The sequence below is a fragment of the Gossypium arboreum genome, chromosome 2, assembly GCF_025698485.1.
Source record: "Gossypium arboreum isolate Shixiya-1 chromosome 2, ASM2569848v2, whole genome shotgun sequence".
Lineage (NCBI taxonomy): Eukaryota > Viridiplantae > Streptophyta > Magnoliopsida > Malvales > Malvaceae > Gossypium > Gossypium arboreum.
The window spans coordinates 21861597-21884345 of record NC_069071.1 but is presented as its reverse complement, the minus strand read 5'-3'; the positions used below and the strand labels follow the sequence as shown (position 1 = coordinate 21884345).

The 22749-nt window shown below is 38.2% G+C and overlaps 1 long non-coding RNA gene and 1 pseudogene across 1 annotated transcript; both read left to right on the top strand.

Moving 5' to 3' along the window:
- The first annotated feature begins 1156 nt into the window (after positions 1-1156).
- On the top strand, positions 1157-22287 carry LOC108462609 (polygalacturonase-like; annotated as a pseudogene).
- LOC128285458 (uncharacterized) lies at positions 3788-6240 on the top strand. The gene is made up of 2 exons (XR_008275928.1): positions 3788-3896; positions 6070-6240. It is a non-coding gene; the product is annotated as an uncharacterized LOC128285458 (long non-coding RNA).
- Positions 22288-22749: the final 462 nt, after the last annotated feature.

The window sequence follows — 22749 nt, the reverse complement described above, 5'->3', positions numbered from 1 at the left end:
AAAATCCCAAGAAGGGAATGTGGGACATTTCTAGCCTAGAGAATTGGAATGGGGCTTAGATAAATTTAGACAATTTAAAAACAATTTTTTAGAGGGTTGTAATTGGATTTTTTGGTCTATTTTAAATTTTGGGATTTTTTAATCTCCATGTTTGCTTGTTTGGCTAAATTTGCTGTTTGAATTATATGATACTGCCCATATGATCTAACGAGACATTTTGCAGCTAGTACAACTTGCCAAAATCTAGGTACGCCTTATTCCGCTTATTATATGACTTATAGTTTAATTTAGAAAAGCATGCTCTTAGGAGTAAATGCTTGTATGAAATATTCTGTATATGTATGGTGAGTATGGATGGTTGGTGTGATTTGTGGTAGTTTTTCAGAGAATCACCTCGATGGCTAATGTGTCGCTCAAAATTTAGGTCGGACCGTCCCGGTCGAGTTTGGGGTGTCATATAGATCTTTACTCGACTAATCCAAATTTGAGCTCGATATAAATTTTTTTTGGCAAAAAAGGTCATATTAGTTTAAGAACTTGATAACTTTTCTCAATTTAATCCTTAAATTTAGATTCCATTAAAGTACACTAAAATGATATTATTAAATTCTACTATGCCATCACCTGATTTTTTTAATTAATATTCTAATATATTTCTTACATTTTTTAGATTTTAAAATTTTAGGTGATGGCGTCGTAAATTAAAAGTGTTACATCATCCGAATCCAAGTTCATGACAAAATTTCCCAATTTTGTCAAAGACAAATATGGACCAAGATGAAAAAAATTTATTTCATTTAGGACTAAATATTGGTTTATCTAATCTTAGTAACCTTAATGAAAATATTGTTGCTTTGTTGATTGCAGGTTCCGTTAGATTATCATGTCTGCAATTCAGAAACATGAATTACACGAGAAACCTTATCATAACAGGATTATCACTCTTCTTAGGGATTTCCATCCCTCAATTCTGCAATCAATATTGGAACCCATCCCATCATGGCCTCGCTCACACCGATACAGCCTGAGTAAGTGTTTTTATTTTTATTTTTGAAAACTCCAATCCCATAATCTTCAATGATAAAAGAGGGTAAAATAAAGTGAATGATTTTTTCAATTTAGTGCATTCGTGAACATCGTGTTCTCACTGCCGATAATGGTGGGATTGATGATGGCGGTGATCTTAGACAACACGATAAAAGTGGAGAAATCGAAGACAGATAGAGGGATGCCACGGGGGGTTAAGTTTTGATCGTTTAGAGGAGATAATAGTATTGAAGAATTTAATACTATGCCTTTTAGTCGTAATAGGTTTTTTCCACCAATCAAAATTTCCCAAAATTAGGCTAGGTAATTGCATATATTTTACCCGTTTTTCCTTTGATAAATATGGGTAGTAGGAGACGACAATTCGTGTAATTTTTTTAAAATAATTTATGAATTGTTTATTAATTTAGATTATTTAAATTATTATTTTTTTATAAATATTAGTGGCAAGAGTAATTTAAATATGAGCTTTCAAAGTTGTCAACATTGCTATTAAAGTAAGGCTTTAACCTTTCGGCTGGCAAAGTGGTTGTTGACGATTATGTGGCTGAAAATCAACCCTTGCTTCCCCCTTTATCTTCCTTCTCATTGAGTTTTGTATTAGCCAGCATAGTATCGGCCTGTGGACGCCAATGACATGCGAATGAGCATCCTCTTTTCCAACATAATATTGCATTACTTGGCTCCTCTACTAAGGGTTCGATTTCCCATTTTTGAGAGCTCTCAAGTAGCTTTAGTTTGCCTATTTTTGCTCGAGATTTTTGCATTTATTGGGTGCTTGTGGTGTGCCCATTGTAACAGCAGTGAAGGCATGACAAAACAATACACATCAAGGTCTAATCTTCACAGCCTAATGGCTAAACACCGACATATGATAGAGTTTTCAACTTGATTCAAACAAAGTATGATTTTCTTTTGTAATTCATTTTGTATTTACATCTTATTTTGTACATTTATCCGAGATTTGATCCTCACTTGTACTTTTTTTTCATTGAATGGATATTATTTTTTTAAAAAAAAAACCTTACCATTAAATTGAAATAAAATAAAAGCATACTTGCATATTTTGTTTTTTAAAGATACCTAGTAGCATTATAACTACACTTTTATACCATTGCTGATACATGAAATAATTATATGAAATTGCAATGAGACTTTGAATTCAAGTAATCTACCCACCAGAGTTGGTTTCGCTTGACTTGTGATACCAACTCAGTAAGGCAGGCTCTGTTTGTTTCATTGAAAATGGTTTCCGAAAAATATTTTCTACATTTTCCTGTGTTTGTCTCATGAAAAACAGTTTGGTCAATGGAAAATAACTTACAAGTCAACCAAAAATAAGCCATTTTTCTTTCCTTCTAGAATGACTTAACCTTTATGGGTGATTTTATTTTTACATAAAAATTAACTTAAGTCAAGCTTATTATTATTATATTATTAATAAATTTTTATTTTAAAAATATTTATAATTAATAAAATACTATAATTTTCAATATTATTAAACATACATATTTAATTATCTATATCTAACCATATAATAAATTATTAATATAATATAGAAAAGAAATTAATAATGGATAATTTTATTCATCGTTTTTTTATACAATCCCTAGAACTACTCATAACTCCTCCCCAACCCTTAATATAGGAGATCATTAATGCCCTTCAACATGCTCGAACCCACGGTCTCCTGCATGTGCAACAAGGTCGATGCCAATCGAGCTAAGTCGACAATTTTATTCATCATTTTCATTTATATATAGAAACCTTAAATAGTTATATTACGTCACGTGTTAGTTAATTATTTTTACTATATCAAGTTTGTTGGCAAATTAACGAGTTAATTGCTTCCAAAAAGAAAAAGAAGTGCTAATTATTGTAAGCAAAACTTGGTCATACTATTTAGCCACGCTAATTAAAATAGAAAATGTTTAGTTGGTTGTAATTTGGCCTTACTCTATCTATATAAGATGGTTCGAAACAAAACAAAAGACAGAAATCATTCTCTCTTTGTAGTAAATAAAAATAAAGTATGGCAATTCAATTTAATTTTGTTTCATCCATGTTAATACTAGTAATTCTATCCATATCATCCATGTTAATACTAGTAATTCTATCCATATCATCCATGTTAATACTAGTAATTCTATTCAAGTTCAAGGCACTGTGAAGGCTCCGGCAGACCCTGGTGCTTTCAATGAGCCTAAAGGGATTGCTTTCAATAGAATTGAAAATTTCAAATTGTCTGGCGGAGGAGTTTTCGACGGCCAGGGAACCACTGCTTGTAACACCCTGAATTTGGGCCTAGAAGTTTTGGGCCTTGAGCATGGGAGCGGTTGAAGGCAGCTTATAATATTCTGTTGTGCATGCAAATTTCGTTAATGAAGGCTTATTTTAGTGGTTAAGTGTGTTGAGAAGTGCTGGAGAAGTCCTAGGTTTAAACCTGGACTCTAGCAAAAAATTTGGTTTAAGGTGAATCAAACCACAGGTGTGAGGGTAGGCCTTAAGAATATTGTTGGAGAAATTGTGACACAAAAGCCTTGTGGCTTAGTGGTCGAAGTGTGTGGAGCATCGAGGGAGGCATGGGTTGAATCCCATGGCAAGCAAAGAGCATTTATTTTGCTAACAGGGGTGGCAAGAGTTGGTGTTGAATTTAAACTCGATGTTGGAGGATCCCACATCGGAAGCTAACATAAGAGTGGATGGGAAGTCGGCTTTAAATAGAGAAAACCATGAGGAGAGTAAAGGTACCTTTCTTGGCTGATCCCTTTCGCTTTATGGCGTGCTCGTTTGGGTTGGGCGTCGGCTAAGAGTGCTCGGAGCGTGGATTAACTCCAGTCTCCAATCAGGTGTGTATTTCTCGCTACTCTAGCTGTAGGATGGCTACTTCGGGCCGCGATGGGCCAAAAGGGGCCATGTGGGCCCAATGGGCCTACGGGCCCACTTGGATAAGTTGTTTGATTGTGTAGTAAATATTGGACTAGGCTAGGTGAATCGCATATCTGTGGCTAGGTTTGGGCTAAAAGGGCCACACGAGCGTGTGGGCCCATTTGGGCCGAAAATAGGCTTTAGGCCCATTCGTATTGTTATCTATGTTTAGAATACATTAGTTTACCAATTACTAAAATACCCTTGGTTTACAAAATTACCAAAATACCTGGTTTGTAAAATTACTAAAATACACTTTGTTTATAAAATTACCAAAATACCCCTGGTTTGTAAAATTACCAAAGTACCCCTGGTTTGTAAAATTATCAAAATACCCCTAGTTTGTAAAATTACCAAAATACCCCTGATTTGTGAAATTACTGAAATACCCTCGACTTGTAAAATTATTAAAATACCCTCGACTTGTAAAATTACCAAAGTACCCTTGATTTACAGAATTACCTTTTTACCCTCGATTTACAGAATTACCATTTTACCCTCAGTTTACAGAATTACTATTTTACCCTCGATTTATAGAATTACCGTTTTACCTTCAATTTGTAAAATTACTGTTTTACCCTCGATTTATAGAATTACCGTTTTACCCTCAGTTTACAGAATTACCATTTTACCCTCGATTTACAGAATTATCGTTTTACCCTCAGTTTACAGAATTACTGTTTTACCCTCGACTTGTAAAATTACTGTTTTACCCTCGATTTATAGAATTACTGGTTTACCCTCGGTTTACAAAATTATCGTTTTACCCTCGATTTACAGAATTACTGTTTTACCTTCAATTGTGAAATTAGTAAAATACCCCTGTAGGGTAGAATTACCGAAATACCCCTATAGGGTAGAATTACTAAAATACCCTTATAGGGTAGAATTACCGAAATACCCCCGTAGGGTAGAATTATCGAAATACCCTTGTAGGGTAGAAATACCGAAATACCCCTATAGGGTAGAATTACCGAGATACCTTTGTGGGGTAAAATTACCATTTTGCCCCTAGAGTGTTAAATATTTGTTTTGCCCTTGTGGGCAAGTGGTGACTTGGATTTGTGTGGTTGTGGATTTGATTGCGAATATATGTTGGTGATATGAATGACTTGACTGTGATTGTTTGATTCAAATATGGGCATGACATTCGCATACATGACATGTTGCATGGGTTGGGATTTTGTACGGAGGAAGCATTCGGTGGCTATGCCACAAATATTCTGCTTCGGTGGCTCGCCACAATATTCAGATCTGGTGACTCTGTCACAATATCATTGACCGATCGATGGCTGAGTGCCGATCACGTTATCGAAGGCTGTGTGCCGTTGTTGTGGGCTTCGTGCCGATTATAGACCCGTTATTAATGGCTCTGTGCCAACCTAAATATGGCTTTGTGCCATCTTGACTATGGCTTCGTGCCAAACGTATTTACCTGTGGCTATGTGCCTAACATATTTGTTGACGACTCTGTGTCGATCATATTTACCGAAGGCTGTGTACCGGTTATATTACCGTCACTGATGGCTATATGCCGAAGTTATTACAGTTATCGATGGCTTTGTGCCATGTATTCTGTTAAGTGGCTTTGCCACATTATCTGATTCTGGTGGCTATGCCACAAATATCTGTATCTGGTGACTCTGTCACAATATCTGTTCTGGCAGCAATGCTGCAACTGTGGAGTGTAGGGCTGGGTGGGTTGAGCTATTCCCCACATGGAGTGTAGGGTTGGTACGGGGGTGTATACGGCTGGATTGGGTTGGGATTGCATTCACTTTTTGATTTTGATTACATTCGATAATCGATTTTGATTACGATTACATTACACGATCATCGATTTTGATTCGATTACTCACACCGATTTTGATTCGATTCGATTCGATTCGATTCTAGTTTCGATAATGTTTCTTATTCGTAATGGGTTAAAGCCCATCCGTATCTTGTCTGTTATAGTGGGCTAAGGCCTAATTGATCTTGAAATCGCAAGTAAGGTGGGGCGATTTTTAATTCTTTTATATGACCGATCGTTCCTTTTTATAGTAGGGATTTCTGCGAGTTTTCGTAAACTCACCCTGTTTATTAACCTTCCAGGTAATTTCCAGCCTTAGATGGATCGGGGCTGCGAGGGGCTCGAAGGAAGCCACACACACTATTTATGTTACAGTTTTGATTATTGCTTTTAAATGTTTTTATGTGGGTTGTAGTAAAGCCGTTGTAATTTTCTGGATTTCAAATTTGGAATTTTATTTATTGTTCTTATAATTGCTAGTATTAGAACACGATTTTCCAAAGCAACTACTGTTGTTCAAAACATCACGTAACTGCAATTGTTTTTAAAGTAAGTTTCCGCAACTACCAAGATTTTTACAAAATTGTTAAAAATGTTATTCAGCTGAGGTTTTCTAACAAGGTTTAAAAAGGGTATAAGTTTTGAATTATTAAGAAGGGTTTTTAATGGAAACATGGTTTTCGAAAAACACTTCAATGTGACATGCCATGTAACACCCCGAGCCCGAGACCCTCGCCGGTGTCGGACGCGAGGGGTTGACGAGCTAAATCCTCTTAAAGTACCGACCAATTTGGCATTTCCAGACAGGCTGGAAAACTGCGTCATTGTCGTCTTAAAAATCATATCTCGAGTTTCAAAACTCGGAAACTGATTCCGTAAATTTTCCCTGAATTTAGACTCATATATCCCTCCATGGATTTATTTCTAGAATTTTTGGTCGGGCCAATTGGTACAGTTTATTAGTTAAAGTCACCCATGTTACAGGGATCGACTCCTCTGACCTTTGCGCGTTACAACTTGAATATCTCTCTGTACAGGGCTTTAATACTGGTGCCGTTTGTTTCTAATGAAACTAGACTCAAAATGGAATCTGCACATATAAGGCATGACTTCTAATTATTTCTGGATAATTTATAGAAAATTTTTAAAGTCGCGACAGGGGACGCAGAAACCGTTCTAGCCCTGTCTCACAATAACTTTAATATCTCTTAACAAGTAACTCCTATGACCGTTTCGTTTCTTCCATATGAAAGTAGACTCATCAAGGTTCATTTACATAACTTATTCATATTTAATACCATTCCTACAAATTTTGGTGATTTTTCAAAACCACACCACTGCTGCTGCCAGCATCTGTTTTCAAGGTAACCTTTACCTATTTCATGATTTCCACGATTCAATAGGCCCTTTTTGCATACATAGCACAAGTGTGATCATGATTAACCATTCCAATGGCTAATCTTTTCAAAACCATCCCATACCCCAAATGATCATCATACAAACGATTATAGAATCATACTAACAACGTATCTAAGCCATTTTCGCATGGCTATCCAAGCTTACATAAAACCGAAAGGTACATGACCTTCTACAATAGGGTAGTCCTATACATGCCATTTCAAAGTTCAACCAAAATTATACCCAAAATGGAGGCTTTGATAGTGTAGATGACTTCGACTTTAATGATCCCGAATCCGATCGCTAATGAGCAAAATCTATAAAACAGAGAGCCAAAGCAACGGGGTAAGCATTTTTATGCTTAGTAAGTCTCAAGCAATAAAATCAGCTTTAACTAAGGCATTACACTCACATAGCCAAATGAATCATTTCATTAATACACATTCACATAATCATACTTACTTCACACTTCATCATTGTATACTTTCACAAGATATCAACCAATTCAATAGCTGAAAATTCGTTAGTCGATTGAACGAATGTTACTCAAACATATCGACTTTTCCAATGCACATATAAACATACCTTTTCCTTTGGGCTTTTCGAGCGTACTAATTAAATTTATTACAGCAACCAACGCCACCTTCAGCCCAAGCTTCTTGAATACAACCGGATATAACCACATGCACGAATGCCTTCGGTCTTAGCCCGGATAGAACGACTTGCACAAATGCCTTGGTATTAGCCGGATTTAACAACTTGCACGAATGCCTTGGTCTTAGCCCGGATGTGGTCACTAGCACAATGGCCTTGGTCTTAACCGGATATAATTACTAGCATAAATGTCTTCGGGACTTAGCCCGGATATCATTCAATTGCTCATGCACACACATACATCAATAATCATTACACATCCATGTTTCATTTTCGTTACTAAGGCTCAAACACAAACATATCACTTGCATAATCGCCTTCGGGACTTAGCCCAGGTATCATTCAAATACTCATACACACATAAATCAATAATCATTACACATCCATATTTCATTTCACATAATTCGAGTAGGGTCATTTCTTGAGGACTTACCTCGGATGTTGTCGAACGGCCGACGGCTAATCGATCACTTTCTCCTTCCCTTATCCAATTGTGGCCCTCTAAGCTCTTGAGCTAATTCAAACAAATTCAATTCATTAAAGTCTCGCTTGCTAGCCTTGGCCGAATACACATATCATTGACTCAACATCACATAACTAAGCACTTTAGTCAATTTTCTTTAATTACGCACACATTCGGCCTTAGCTCACAACAAGGTAGCCGATTACCTAAGTCAAGAATAGGCATCATTAAGCTTGCCTCTAACCGAATACATGCACAATAATTCCCCCATGTGGCCGATTATACTTAGTCATACTTGCACAAAATCAACAATAAATTGCAAGATTTTCACATCATATGTGTACTAGGCCGATTGTACATGCAAATTTCACAACATTCTTCAACAAATTTCTTCTTTAAACAACATATTTATCACTTTCTTCATAATCAAAATATCATGTGCAATCATATATACACATATAGGTGCAAGGCCGAATTTCATAGCCATCCAAAACACAAATTTTTACTAACATGCAAGAAGCATGAACCATGCTCATGAATGCATCATGGCCGAATACATCACAATCATGCCCCTTTCAACTTCAATCATGGTTAAACAAAAAGAAAACTCAATGTCTTACTCAAGATGGCTACAAAGAAATTTCAAGAGTAGAAAATCCATCATTGCATGTATCATTAGCAAGCTTCACATTTAGCATGCAATGGCTTTAACACAATAACAACTTTGGCCAAATACCATTCCCATGGCATAACAAGGATTTGAACCATGGCTAACATGAACATCAAGTTAGCAACTAAAACATGCATGAAACTCATAACACAACCTCATACATACCTTACTCTTGATGCAAGTTTAGCCAAATTTCCTTCTAGATCTCTTCTAAACAAAGAAAATGAAGCAAAAATCTCTTCTTCCTCTTAGTATTTTCGGCCAAAAGGAGAGAACAAGGATGAACAAAATTTTTTTGTTTTCTTTCTTAGTTGCACTAAGCAATGGGGGGCATCCATGCTCATCTTTTTTTTGTTCATTTCTTTAATGCTAATTCTTATTTTATTTCTTCATACATAACTCACTAACCAAACATGTTGGAAACATGTTTCCTTGCCCATCAACACCTACCTTGGCGGCCACTATGCTTCTTTTGGGGAAATTTGACATGCAAATCCCTTATTTTTGCATGCATGATCAACTAGTCATCCCACATCTTCCCATCATACTTTCAAAGTTTACTACTAGGCCCTTTCTAGTGAAATTCACATTTATAACACAAAATCAAATCATCAAAATGTCACACACAATTTAACACATATCATAGGCATCAAAATAAATTTTAAATTATTTTTATGCCTCGGTTTTTGTGGTCCCGAAACCACATTCCGACTAGGGTCAATTTTGGGCTGTCACAACTCTCCCCACTTAAGAAATTTTCGTCCCCGAAAATCTTACCGGTAAATAGGGTTGGGTATCGCTCTTTCATAGAGTTCTCGGTTTCTCAAGTAGCTTCTTCTATCCCGTGTTTGAGCCATAACACTTTCACTAGCGGAACCCGCTTGTTTCGCAACTCTTTCACTTCACGTGATAGGATACGAATCGGTTCTTCCTCATAACTCATATTGGCTTGAATTTCAACCTCCGATGGACTAATCACGTGCGATGGATCAGATCTATAGCGTCGAAGCATCGAAACATGAAAGACATCGTGAATCTTTTCGAGTTCAGGGGGCAAAATCAGATGATATGCCACTGGACCGACTCGCTCGGATATCTCATATGGTCCAATGAACCTCGGGCTCAACTTGCCCTTACTACGAATCGAGCATCTTTTTCCAAGGCGAAACCTTGAGAAACACTTTATCTCCCACCTGATACTCGATGTCCTTACGCTTCAGATCCGCGTACGACTTCTGACGATCGGAGGCTATCTTCAGACTTTCACGGATTACTTTCACTTTCTGCTCAAAGATCTCTAATCAAATCTACCCGAAAATTTTGCTTTCACCGAGCTCAGTCCAAAACAATGGTGTACGGCATTTACGACCGTACAAAGCCTCGTAAGGTGCCATCCTAATACTTGATTGAAAACTATTGTTATAAGCGAATTCAATCAAAGGCAAATACCGTTCCCATGAACCACTGAACTCGAGGATGCAACATCTCAACATATCCTCAAGTATCTGAATTATCCGCTCGGATTGACCATCGGTTTGGGGGTGAAAGGCGGTCTTTGAAATGCAACTTGGTACCCAAAGCTTCTTGCAACTTCTTCCAAAATCGCGAGGTAAATCTCGGATCTCTATCCGACACGATAGAAATAGGCACCCCGTGTAATCTCACAATCTGAGAAACGTACAATTCGGCTAATTTGTCCATTGAAAAATCCGTACGTACGGGGACAAAGTGAGCCGACTTAGTCAATCTATCTACAACGACCCAAATCGCATCCTTCTTACTCACCGACAATGGCGGTCGAATCACGAAGTCCATTGTGACTCGATCCCATTTCCACTCGGGTATCGTGATCGGCTGAAGTAATCCTGAAGGCACTTGATGTTCCGCTTTCACTTGTTGACATATTAAACACCTCGAAACAAAGTCGGAGATGTCTCGTTTCATACCATGCCACCAAAACCGACGTTTCAAATCGTTGTACATCTTCGTACTTCCCGGGTGGATTGCCATTTGGCTACAATGGGCTTCGTTCAGAATTATCGAAATAAGTTCCGAATTCTTTGGAACACACAGACGACTTCTAAACCTCAAACAATCGTCATCATCGATCTGAAACTCCGATTTCTTATTCGGAACACACTCGGCCCGTTTTGCAACCAACTCATCGTCGACCTTCTGAGCCTCACAAATTTGATGTATCAATAATGGTTTGGCTTTCAATTCAGCTACTAACACGTTGTCGGATCAAACGGACAAGTGCACATTCATCGCTCGTAAAGCGAATAATGATTTACGACTCAAGGCATCCGCAACCACATTCGCCTTTCCCGGGTGATAGTCAATGACCAGCTCATAATCCTTTAACAGCTCGAGCCAACGTCTTTGTCGCAGATTTAAGTCTCTTTGGGTCATCAAATATTTGAGACTTTTGTGATCCGAGTACACATGGCACCTCTCACCAAATAAGTAATGTCGCCAAATCTTTAAGGCGAATACGATGGCGACCAATTCGAGATCATGGGTCGGATAATTTTTCTCATGTGGCTTTAATTGCCTCGCGCGATAGGCCACAACTCGACCTTCTTGCATCAATACACAACCTAACCCAAGTAGGGAGGCGTCACTATAGATGACAAACTCTTTGCCGATTCGGGTTGCACTAGAATTGGGGCTTGATTAAATAAGTTTTCATTGATCGAAACTCTTCTGACATTTCTCCGTCCATTCGAACTTAACATCCTTTTGAAGTAGATTCGTCATTGCCGTGGGATCGTTGAGAAACCTTTTACAAATCGTCGGTAATAACCGGCAAGCCCCAAAAAGCTCCGAACCTCGGTAATATTTCTGAGGCTTCAGATTAAGTATGGCTGAAATTTTGTTCGGTCGACTCGAATGCCCGATGAGATATCACATGCCCCAAGAAGCTAACCTCTCTTAACCAGAACTCACACTTGCTGAACTTAGCATATAATTGCTTATCCCGTAGAATTTGCAGCACTAACCTCAGGTGTTCAGCATGTTCGGTCTCATTTCTTGAATAGACCAAGATGTCATCAATGAATACGACTACGAACCGATCTAAATATGGTCTGAAGATCCGATTCATCAAACCCATAAATACCGCAGGGGCATTAGTAAGTCCAAACGGCATCACTAGAAACTCGTAGTGACCATATCTCGTTCTGAAGGCAGTCTTAGGTACGTCCGAATCTTGAATTCGCAATTGATAATAGCCCGATCTCAAATCTATTTTCGAGAACACTGAGGCTCCCTTCAGTTGATCGAACAAGTCATCAATACGCGGTAACGGATATTTGTTCTTTATCGTCGCTTTATTAAGCTAACGATAGTCGATGCACAACCTCATGGTCCCATCTTTCTTTTTCACAAACAACACTGGCGCACCCCAAGGCGAAAAACTCGGGCGGGCAAAACCTCTATCCACCAATTCTTGCAACTGAGCTTTCAACTCCTTTAATTCCGTCGGTGCCATACGATACGGAGCTATCGAAATTGGAGTGGTACTAGGTACCAATTCGATGCCAAACTCTATTTCGAACGGTGGTAAACCCGCAATTCTTGAGGAAAACATCCGGTATTCACAAACCACGGCATCGATTCGGGTTTCTTTTCTGACTCCTCGTCATCGAGCACATACGCAAGGTATGCTTCGCACCCTTTTCTTACATATTTCCGGGCCAACATTGCTGATATTACAGCTGGCAACCCCTTTAAGTCCGTAGACTCAACCTGAATTATCTCGTTATTCGCGCACCTCAGATCGATAGTCTTGCTTTTGCAATTTACAACCGCATCATGCATGGTCAACGAATCCAAACCAAGAATAACGTCGAATTCATCGAACGGCAAAAGCATCAAGTCCGTCGGAAAACAAGAACCTCGGAATACTAAGGGACTTTTCTTGCACACTTTGTTGACAAGCACGTAATGACCCAAGGGTTTGACACCGAATTACAAACTCGAGAGACTCAATAGGCAAAGTCTTCTTTGGATGCTAAGGTTTCACATATATAAGAATGAGTAGAACCGGGGTCAATCAAAGCAATCACATTAGTATCGAAAAGAGTGAAAGTACCGGTAATAACATCGGTGAGGCAACATCCTCGCGTCTTGCGTATGGCATAAGTCCTAGCAGAGTCTGAGCCTCGGGTCTCGTTGTAGCATCTCTCGACCCTCTCGACCGCCACTAGCATTGCCCGCATTTGGATGGCCTACCTCGGCGATGGTAGCACCGGGTTTCCACTTTGACTTACATTTTGTTCAAGCAACCTCGGGCGTCCTTGATAAAGTGGTCACCGATCCACACTTATAGCAGAGCGATCACGGAACCTCTGACTCCCGAATGCCATTTGCCACAATCTGAGACACTCGCGCTCTCTCGGCGATCATTTCCACCATGGCGATCGGAGTGACTCGTGTGGTCACAGGAGGTCGACCGCGATCTCGTCTAGAAAAGCCCAAGCTCCTCTAGACCGGCTCACATCATCTCGAAATCTCTTGATGCTGTTGAAGAGACTTTCCGAGGACCTTTTCGAATTCTCCGGTTCCACATCAACTTTTGTTTCTCCTTCCTAAGCTCTTGACTTTACAAGCTCGCTCAACAAGTACTACAAACTCTCGTATTTCGAGATTACCAACGAACATCCTTATATCATCATTCAGCCCATCCTCGGCGTTTACACATAATAGCTTGGACGAAATGCATTCTCGCAGCGTCTGGCTAAGCCTCACAAATTTTCGTTCGTAGTCGTAATCGACATAGAGCCTTGCTTAAGATCAAGAAATTCCTTTCGCTTCGGTCGATGAATCTCGATCGATATACTTTTTTGAACTCGGTTTGAAAGAACTCCCAAGTCACTTGCTCTCTAGGCACCACAAGTCGAGTACTCCACCAATAGTAGGCGGAATCACGTAACAAGGAGATGGTACACTTTAAGCACTCATCGGTGTACAAGATAGCTCATCGAGCACCGGATAGTGTTGTCCAACCAAAATTCAGCTTGCTCGGCATCGTCATCATCCGTAGCTTTAAATTCAGTGGCCCCATGTTTTGAATCCTATCGATCGAGGGCTTACTTGACCTTATTTGGTCGATTCACGGAGGTATTGTAGGTCGGGGTTGCATTTGTCGGAATGGAGGTTGTGGAACAGTAGTGTTAGTTCGAATGTATTGGTTAAACCAATCATTCATCACACTATAAAAGGCTTGCCTAGCCTCATCATTCGGATTGCTGGCCATAGGTTGAGAGTCCATGGCATTTGTCCCTTGCGCGGAGCAGCGCCACACTCTCTACATCATCAGCTATTGCTCGGTTGGGATCGGGATCCATTGCTATAAACAAACACAAAATCAAATTGTCAGAAATCACCACACTATCAATTCATCATTTAATGGTATGTATAGCTAGACCCCAAACATATCACGGTAGTCCTAGAATCGACTAAACCGTAGCTCTGATACCAATAAAATTGTAACACCCCGAGCCCGAGACCCTCGCTGATGTCGGACGCGAGGGGTTGACGAGCTAAATCCTCTTAAAGTACCGACCAATTTGGCATTTCCAGACAGGCTGGAAAACTGCATCACTGTCGCCTTAAAAATCATATCTCTAGTTTCAAAACTCAGAAACTGATTCCGTAAATTTTCCCTGAATTTAGACTCATATATTCTTCCATGGATTTATTTCTAGAATTTTTGGTCAGGCCAATTGGTACAGTTTATTAGTTAAAGTCACCCATGTTACAGGGATCGACTGCTCTGACCTTCTCGCGTTACAACTTGAATATCTCTCTGTACAGGGCTTTAATACTGGTGCCGTTTGTTTCTAATGAAACTAGACTCAAAATGGAATCTGCACATATAAGGCATGACTTCTAATTATTTCTGGATAATTTATAGCAAATTTTTAAAGTCGCGACAGGGGACCCAGAAACCGTTCTGGCCCTGTCTCACAATAACTTTAATATCTCTTAACAAGTAACTCCTATGACCGTTTCGTTTCTTCCATATGAAAGTAGACTCATCAAGGTTCATTTACATAACTTATTCACTATTTAATACCATTCCTACAAATTTTGGTGATTTTTCAAAACCACACCACTGCTGCTGCCAGCATCTGTTTTCAAGGTAACCTTTACCTATTTCATGATTTCCACGATTCAATAGGCCCTTTTTGCATACATAGCACAAGTGTGATCATGATTAACCATTCCAATGGCTAATCTTTTCAAAACCATTCCATACCCCATAATGATAATCATACAAACGATTATAGAATCATACTAACAACGATCTAAGCCATTTTGCATGGCTATCCAAGCTTACATAAAACCGAAAGGTACATGACCTTCTACAATAGGGTAGTCCTATACATGCCATTTCAAAGTTCAACCAAAATTATACCCAAAATGGAGGCTTTGATAGTGTAGATGACTTCGACTTTAATGATCCCGAATCCGATCGCTAACGAGCAAAATCTATAAAACAGAGAGCCAAAGCAACGGGGTAAGCATTTTTATGCTTAGTAAGTCTCAAGCAATAAAATCAGCTTTAACTAAGGCATTACACTCACATAGCCAAATGAATCATTTCATTAATACACATTCACATAATCATACTTACATCACACTTCATCATTGTATACTTTCACAAGATATCAACCAATTCAATAGCTGAAAATTCGTTAGTCGATTGAACGAATGTTACTCAAACATATCGACTTTTCCAATGCACATATAAACATACCTTTTCCTTTGGGCTTTTCGAGCGTACTAATTAAATTTATTACAGCAACCAACGCTCACCTTCAGCCCAAGCTTCTTGAATACAACCGGATATAACCACATGCACGAATGCCTTGGTCTTAGCCGGATAGAACGACTTGCACAAATGCCTTGGTATTAGCCCGGATTTAACAACTTGCACGAATGCCTTGGTCTTAGCCCGGATGTGGTCACTAGCACAATGGCCTTGGTCTTAACCGGATATAATTACTAGCATAAATGTCTTGGGACTTAGCCGGATATCATTCAATTGCTCATGCACACACATACATCAATAATCATTACACATCCATGTTTCATTTTCGTTACTAAGGCTCAAACACAAACATATCACTTGCATAATCGCCTTGGGACTTAGCCGGGTATCATTCAAATACTCATACACACATAAATCAATAATCATTACACATCCATATTTCATTTCACATAATTCGAGTAGGGTCATTTCTTGAGGACTTACCTCGGATGTTGTCGAACGGCTTCGACGGCTAATCGATCACTTTCTCCTTCCCCTTATCCAATTGTGGCCCTCTAAGCTCTTGAGCTAATTCAAACAAATTCAATTCATTAAAGTCTCGCTTGCTAGCCTTGGCGAATACACATATCATTGACTCAACATCACATAACTAAGCACTTTAGTCAATTTTCTTTAATTACGCACACATTCGGCCTTAGCTCACAACAAGGTAGCCGATTACCTAAGTCAAGAATAGGCATCATTAAGCTTGCCTCTAACCGAATACATGCACAATAATTCCCCCATGTGGCCGATTATACTTAGTCATACTTGCACAAAATCAACAATAAATTGCAAGATTTTCACATCATATGTGTACTAGGCCGATTGTACATGCAAATTTCACAACATTCTTCAACAAATTTCTTCTTTAAACAACATATTTATCACTTTCTTCATAATCAAAATATCATGTGCAATCATATATACACATATAGGTGCAAGGTCAATTTCAAGGTGTCCATAGCCATCCAAAACACAAATTTTTACTAACATGCAAGAAGCATGAACCATGCTCATGAATGCATCATGGCCGAATACATCACAATCATGCCCTTTCAACTTCAATCATGGTTAAACAAAAGAAAACTCAATGTCTTACTCAAGATGGCTACAAAGAAATTTCAAGAGTAGAAAATCCATCATTGCATGCATCATTAGCAAGCTTCACATTTAGCATGCAATGGCTTTAACACAATAACAACTTTGGCCAAATACCATTCCCATGGCATAACAAGGATTTGAACCATGGCTAACATGAACATCAAGTTAGCAACTAAAACATGCATGAAACTCATAACACAACCTCATACATACCTTACTCTTGATGCAAGTTTAGCCAAATTTCCTTCTAGATCTCTTCTAAACAAAGAAAATGAAGCAAAAATCTCTTCTTCCTCTTAGTATTTTCGGCCAAAAAGGAGAGAACAAGGATGAACAAATTTTTTTTTTGTTTTCTTTCTTAGTTGCACGGCAATAGGGGGGGCATCCATGCTCATCTTTTTTTTTTTGTTCATTTCTTTAATGCTAATTCTTATTTTATTTCTTCATACATAACTCACTAACCAAACATGTTGGAAACATGTTTCCCTTGCCCATCAACACCTACCTTGGCCGGCCACTATGCTTCTTTTGGGGAAATTTGACATGCAAATCCCTTATTTTTGCATGCATGATCAACTAGTCATCCCACATCATACTTTCAAAGTTTACTACTAGGCCCTTTCTAGTGAAATTCACATTTATAACACTAAATCAAATCATCAAAAATGTCACACACAATTTAACACATATCATAGGCATCAAAATAAATTTTAAATTATTTTTATGCCTTGGTTTTGTGGTCCCGAAACCACATTCCGACTAGGGTCAATTTTGGGCTGTCACACGCCAAGTTCGAGCCAAACTTCCAGGCTGGGGTTGGGGTGTTACATTTAGTGGTATCAGAGCTTGGGTTGCAACAACTCGGCTGTGGATTGGGTTTTCAAAGGTTGAATTTTAGAAAATTATTTTCAACCACGTGGTCTGTTTGAAGTATTTCTCTTAAAAAGTGTGGCACACCGAGTCTCCTGCATTAATTGTAAGTCTTCTGAATACTTTTGTCTATTTAGAAATTGAAATACTATGGATTCCTTAGATATTGGTCTGAATTTAAATTTGGTATTTATTTTATGTGGATGTGATGTTTGGATATAGAAATTGTCTATATGTGTGATAAATATGTGTCTGCTTCGGTGAATAAGTGTTGTATGTATGAGATGTTTCAAGTTCTAGTTGAAGTGTGATAGTGATAGTAGGATCGAGTCTTGTGATGGTAGCGTAGTGGGGTAGATGTTACACGACTACCTGTTAGATGGAAATTTCGAGGACGAAAATTCTTTAAGGGAGGTAGAGTTGTAACACCCTGAATTTGGGCCTAGAAGTTTTGGGCCTTGAGCATGGGAGCGGTTGAAGGCGACTTATAATATTCATTGTGCATGCAAATTTCGTTAATGAAGGCTTGTTTTAGTGGTTAAGTGTGTTGAGAAGTCTTGGAGAAGTCCTGGGTTTAAACACGGACTCTAGCAAAAATTTGGTTTAAGGTGAATCAAACCACGAAAAAGAGGGTAGGCCTTAAGAATATTGTTGGAGAAATGTGACACAAAAAGCCTTGTGGCTTAGTGGTAAAAAGTGTGGAGCATCGAGGGAGGCATGGGTTGAATCCCATGGCAAGCAAAGAGCATTTATTTTGCTAACAGGGGGCGGCAAGAGTTGGTGTTGAATTTAAACTCTGATGTTGGAGGGATCCCACATCGGGAAGCTAACATAAGAGTGGATGGGAAGCTGGCTTTAAATAGAGAGAACCATGAGGAGAGTAAAGGTACCTTTCTTGGCTGATCCCTTTCGCTTTATGGCGTGCTCGTTTGGGTTGGGCGTCGGCTAAGAGTGCTCGGAGCGTGGATTAACTCCAGTCTCCAATCAGGTGTGTATTTCTCGCTACTCTAGCTGTAGGATGGCTACTTCGGGCCGCGATGGGCTGAAATGGGCCATGTGGGCCTAATGGGCCTACGGGCCCAATTGGATAAGTTGTTTGATTGTGTAGTAAATATTGGACTATGCTAGGTGAATCGCATATCTGTGGCTAGGTTTGGGCTAAAAGGGCCACACGAGCGTGTGGGCCCGTTTGGGCCGAGAATAGGCTTTAGGCCCATTCGTATTGTTATCTATGTTTAGAATACTTTAGTTTACCAATTACTAAAATACCCTTGGTTTACAAACTTACCAAAATACCTGGTTTGTAAAATTACTAAAATACCCTTTGTTTATAAAATTACCAAAATACCCCTGGTTTGTAAAATTACCAAAGTACCCCTGGTTTGTAAAATTATCAAAATACCCCTAGTTTGTAAAATTACCAAAATACCCCTGATTTGTGAAATTACTAAAATACCCTCGACCTGTAAAATTATTAAAATACCCTCGACTTATAAAATTACCAAAGTACCCTTGATTTATAGAATTACCATTTTACCCTCGATTTACAAAATTACCATTTTACCCTCAGTTTACAGAATTACTATTTTACCCTCGATTTATAGAATTACCGTTTTACCCTCAATTTGTAAAATTACTGTTTTACCCTCGATTTACAGAATTATCGTTTTACCCTCAGTTTACAGAATTACTGTTTTACCCTCGATTTGTAAAATTACCGTTTTACCCTCGATTTATAGAATTACTGGTTTACCCTTGGTTTACAAAATTATCGTTTCGCCCTCGATTTACAGAATTACTATTTTACCCTCAATTGTGAAATTACTAAAATACCCCTGTAGGGTAGAATTATCGAAATACCCCTATAGGGTAGAATTACTAAAATACCCTTATAGGGTAGAATTACCGAAATACCCCCGTAGGGTAGAATTATCGAAATACCCTTGTAGGGTAGAAATACTGAAATACCCCTGTAGGGTAGAATTACCGAGATACCTTTGTGGGGTAAAATTACCATTTTGCCCCTAGGGTGTTAGATGATTTATTTTGCCCTTGTGGGCAAGTGGTGACTTGGATTTGTGTGGTTGTGGATTTGATTGTGAATATATGTTGGTGATATGAATGACTTGACTGTGATTGTTTGATTCAAATATGGGCATGACATTCTGCATACATGACATGTTGCATGGGTTGGGATTTTTTACGGAGGAAGCATTCTGGTGGCTATGCCACAAATATCTGTTCTGGTGGCTCTGCCACAATATCTGTATCTAGTGACTCTGTCACAATATCTGTTGACCGATCGATGGCTGAGTGCCGATCACGTTACCGAAGGCTGTGTGCCGTTGTTGTGGGCTTCGTACCGATTATAGACCCGTTATTAATGGCTCTCTGCCAACCTAAATATGGCTTTGTGCCATCTTGACTATGGCTTCGTGCCAAACGTATTTACCTGTGGCTATGTGCCTAACATATTTGTTGACGACTCTATGTCGATCATATTTATCGAAGGTCGTGTGCGGTTATATTACAAATCCACCGATGGCTATATGCCAAGTTATTACAGTTATCGATGGCTTTGTGCCATGTATTTCATTAAGTGGCTTTGCCACATTATCTAATCTCGTGGCTATGCCACAAATATCAGATCTGGTGACTCTGTCACAATATGCATTCGGCAATCAATGCCGCAACTGTGGAGTGTAAATTTGGGTGGGTTGAGCTATTCCCACATGGAGTGTAGGGTTGGTACGGGGTGTATCGATTGGATTGGGTTGGGATTGCATTCACATTTTGATTTTGATTACATTACTTGATAATGATTTTGATTCGATTACATTACGATCATCGATTTTGATTACGATTACATCACCGATTCGATTCGATTACGATTCGATTCTAGTTCGATAATGTTTCTTATTCGTAATGGGTTAAAGCCTATCTGCATCTGTCATTATAGTGGGCTAAGGCCCAATTGATCTTGGCGCAAGTAAAGGTGGGGCGATTTTAATTCTTTTATATGACCTGATCGTTCCTTTTTATAGTAGGGATTTCACTGAGTTTTCGTAAACTCACCCGTTTATTAACCTTCGGTAATTTCCACCTTAGATGGATCGGGTCATGCGAGGGCTCGGAGGAAGCCACACACACTATTTATGTTACGCTTTTGATTATTGCTTTTAAATGTTTTTATGTGGGTTGTAGTAAAGCCGTTGTAATTTTCGGATTTCAAATTTGGAATTTTATTTATTGTTCTTATAATTGCTAGTATTAGAACACGATTTTCCAAAGCAACTCATCGTTGTTCAAAACATCACGTAACCGCAATTGTTTTTAAAGTAAGTTTCCACAACTACCAAGATTTTTACAAAGTTGTTAAGAATGTTATTCAATTGAGGTTTTCTAACAAGGTTTAAAAAGGGTATAAGTTTTTAATTATTAAGAAGGGTTTTTAATGGAAACATGGTTTTCGAAAAACACTTCAATGTGACACGCCAAGTTCGAGCCAAACTTCCAGGCCGGGTTTGGGGTGTTACACTGCTTATAAAAGGGAAGGTTGCAAAGGTCATGATTATTGTGGTTCACTTCCTATTGTAAGTTATTTTCTTATTGAGAAGGTATGACTTTTGTTTTTATAAATAGATTTAAGTAATAATTATTTTTTGTTTCATTCTAGAATTAAACAGAACCTAAGGTTTGATTTTTTAACCAACGCAATGATACAAGATATAGCTACCAAAGACAGCAAGTAGTTCCAGGCTAATGTTCTAGGATGCAAAAACATTACTTTCGAACATTTCACCATATCTGCTCCTGACGAAAGCCCAAACACAGATGGGATTCACATTGGGAGATCAGATGGGGTCAATGTTCTTAACTCAAAGATTAAAACTGGTGATGATTGTGTTTTAATTGGGGATGGTTCCAAAAATTTGGTTATCAATGGAGTAACTTGTGGACCAGGACATGGTATCAGTATTGGCAGTCTTGGATTGTTTAAAAATGAAGAGCCAGTTAATGGAGTTATAGTAAAAAATTGCACCATGACTAATACTTCCAATGGTGTTAGGATAAAAACTTGGCCAGGTGCTGAACCTGGCACTTGTTCGAACATTCACTTTGAGGATATTACCGTGACCAATGTTAGTTCTCCTATTATAATTGATCAGAAATATTGCCCATGGAACAAATGCAAAATAAATGTATGTACATATTTATCAAAATCGTAAGAGACCAAAAAGAGTTAACTGATCATTGAATCATTATTTTGTTGATGCAGGAAGAATCAAAAGTTAAACTAAGCAACATTAGTTTCAAAAACATTCACGGCACTTCTGCGCGTCCAGAAGCTGTCAAAGATTATTTGTAGTGCTACTTTGCCTTGTGAAAATGTGGAACTTGCAGACACTGAAATTACGCACAGTGGACCGACTGGATCTGCAGTATCACAATGTTCTAATGTGAAGCCTAAAGTTAGTGGTAAACAAAATCCAGCTGCATGTTCTGGCCCTATCCCAGCAAAACCTACCCCGGCCGCTTAATCAATAGCATAGGTATAATTTTTTTTGATGACGTTGTAACTCTTATAATTATATTTATTTTGCAAACAAATTTTGTTTTTGTTTTACATTCTATGTTATTAAGAATATTTTTCTTAAACTTAATTTTTTTAAAAATATACTTCAACAAAAAATATTGCAATGTGATAACATTTTATGCATTTAGGCTTATGATATAATTATTTTTAGAATCTTCTTTGGACCACATACTATTTAATTATTTTGTTTTTATTTATATAAATTTGTTGTTTTTTATTTATAAAATTGGCATAATAAAATTTTAATAATCAATATTTATACATTGTATCAATTCAGTTTTGATTCTAAAAATAACCTTTAACGTTTACATCTTGTATAATTTGATTTTCTTTTAGTTCTTTTATGACTCTTTCACCTTAAAAGCTAAAAAAATAAATTTATCAATTAAATTTGATCCAAAATATA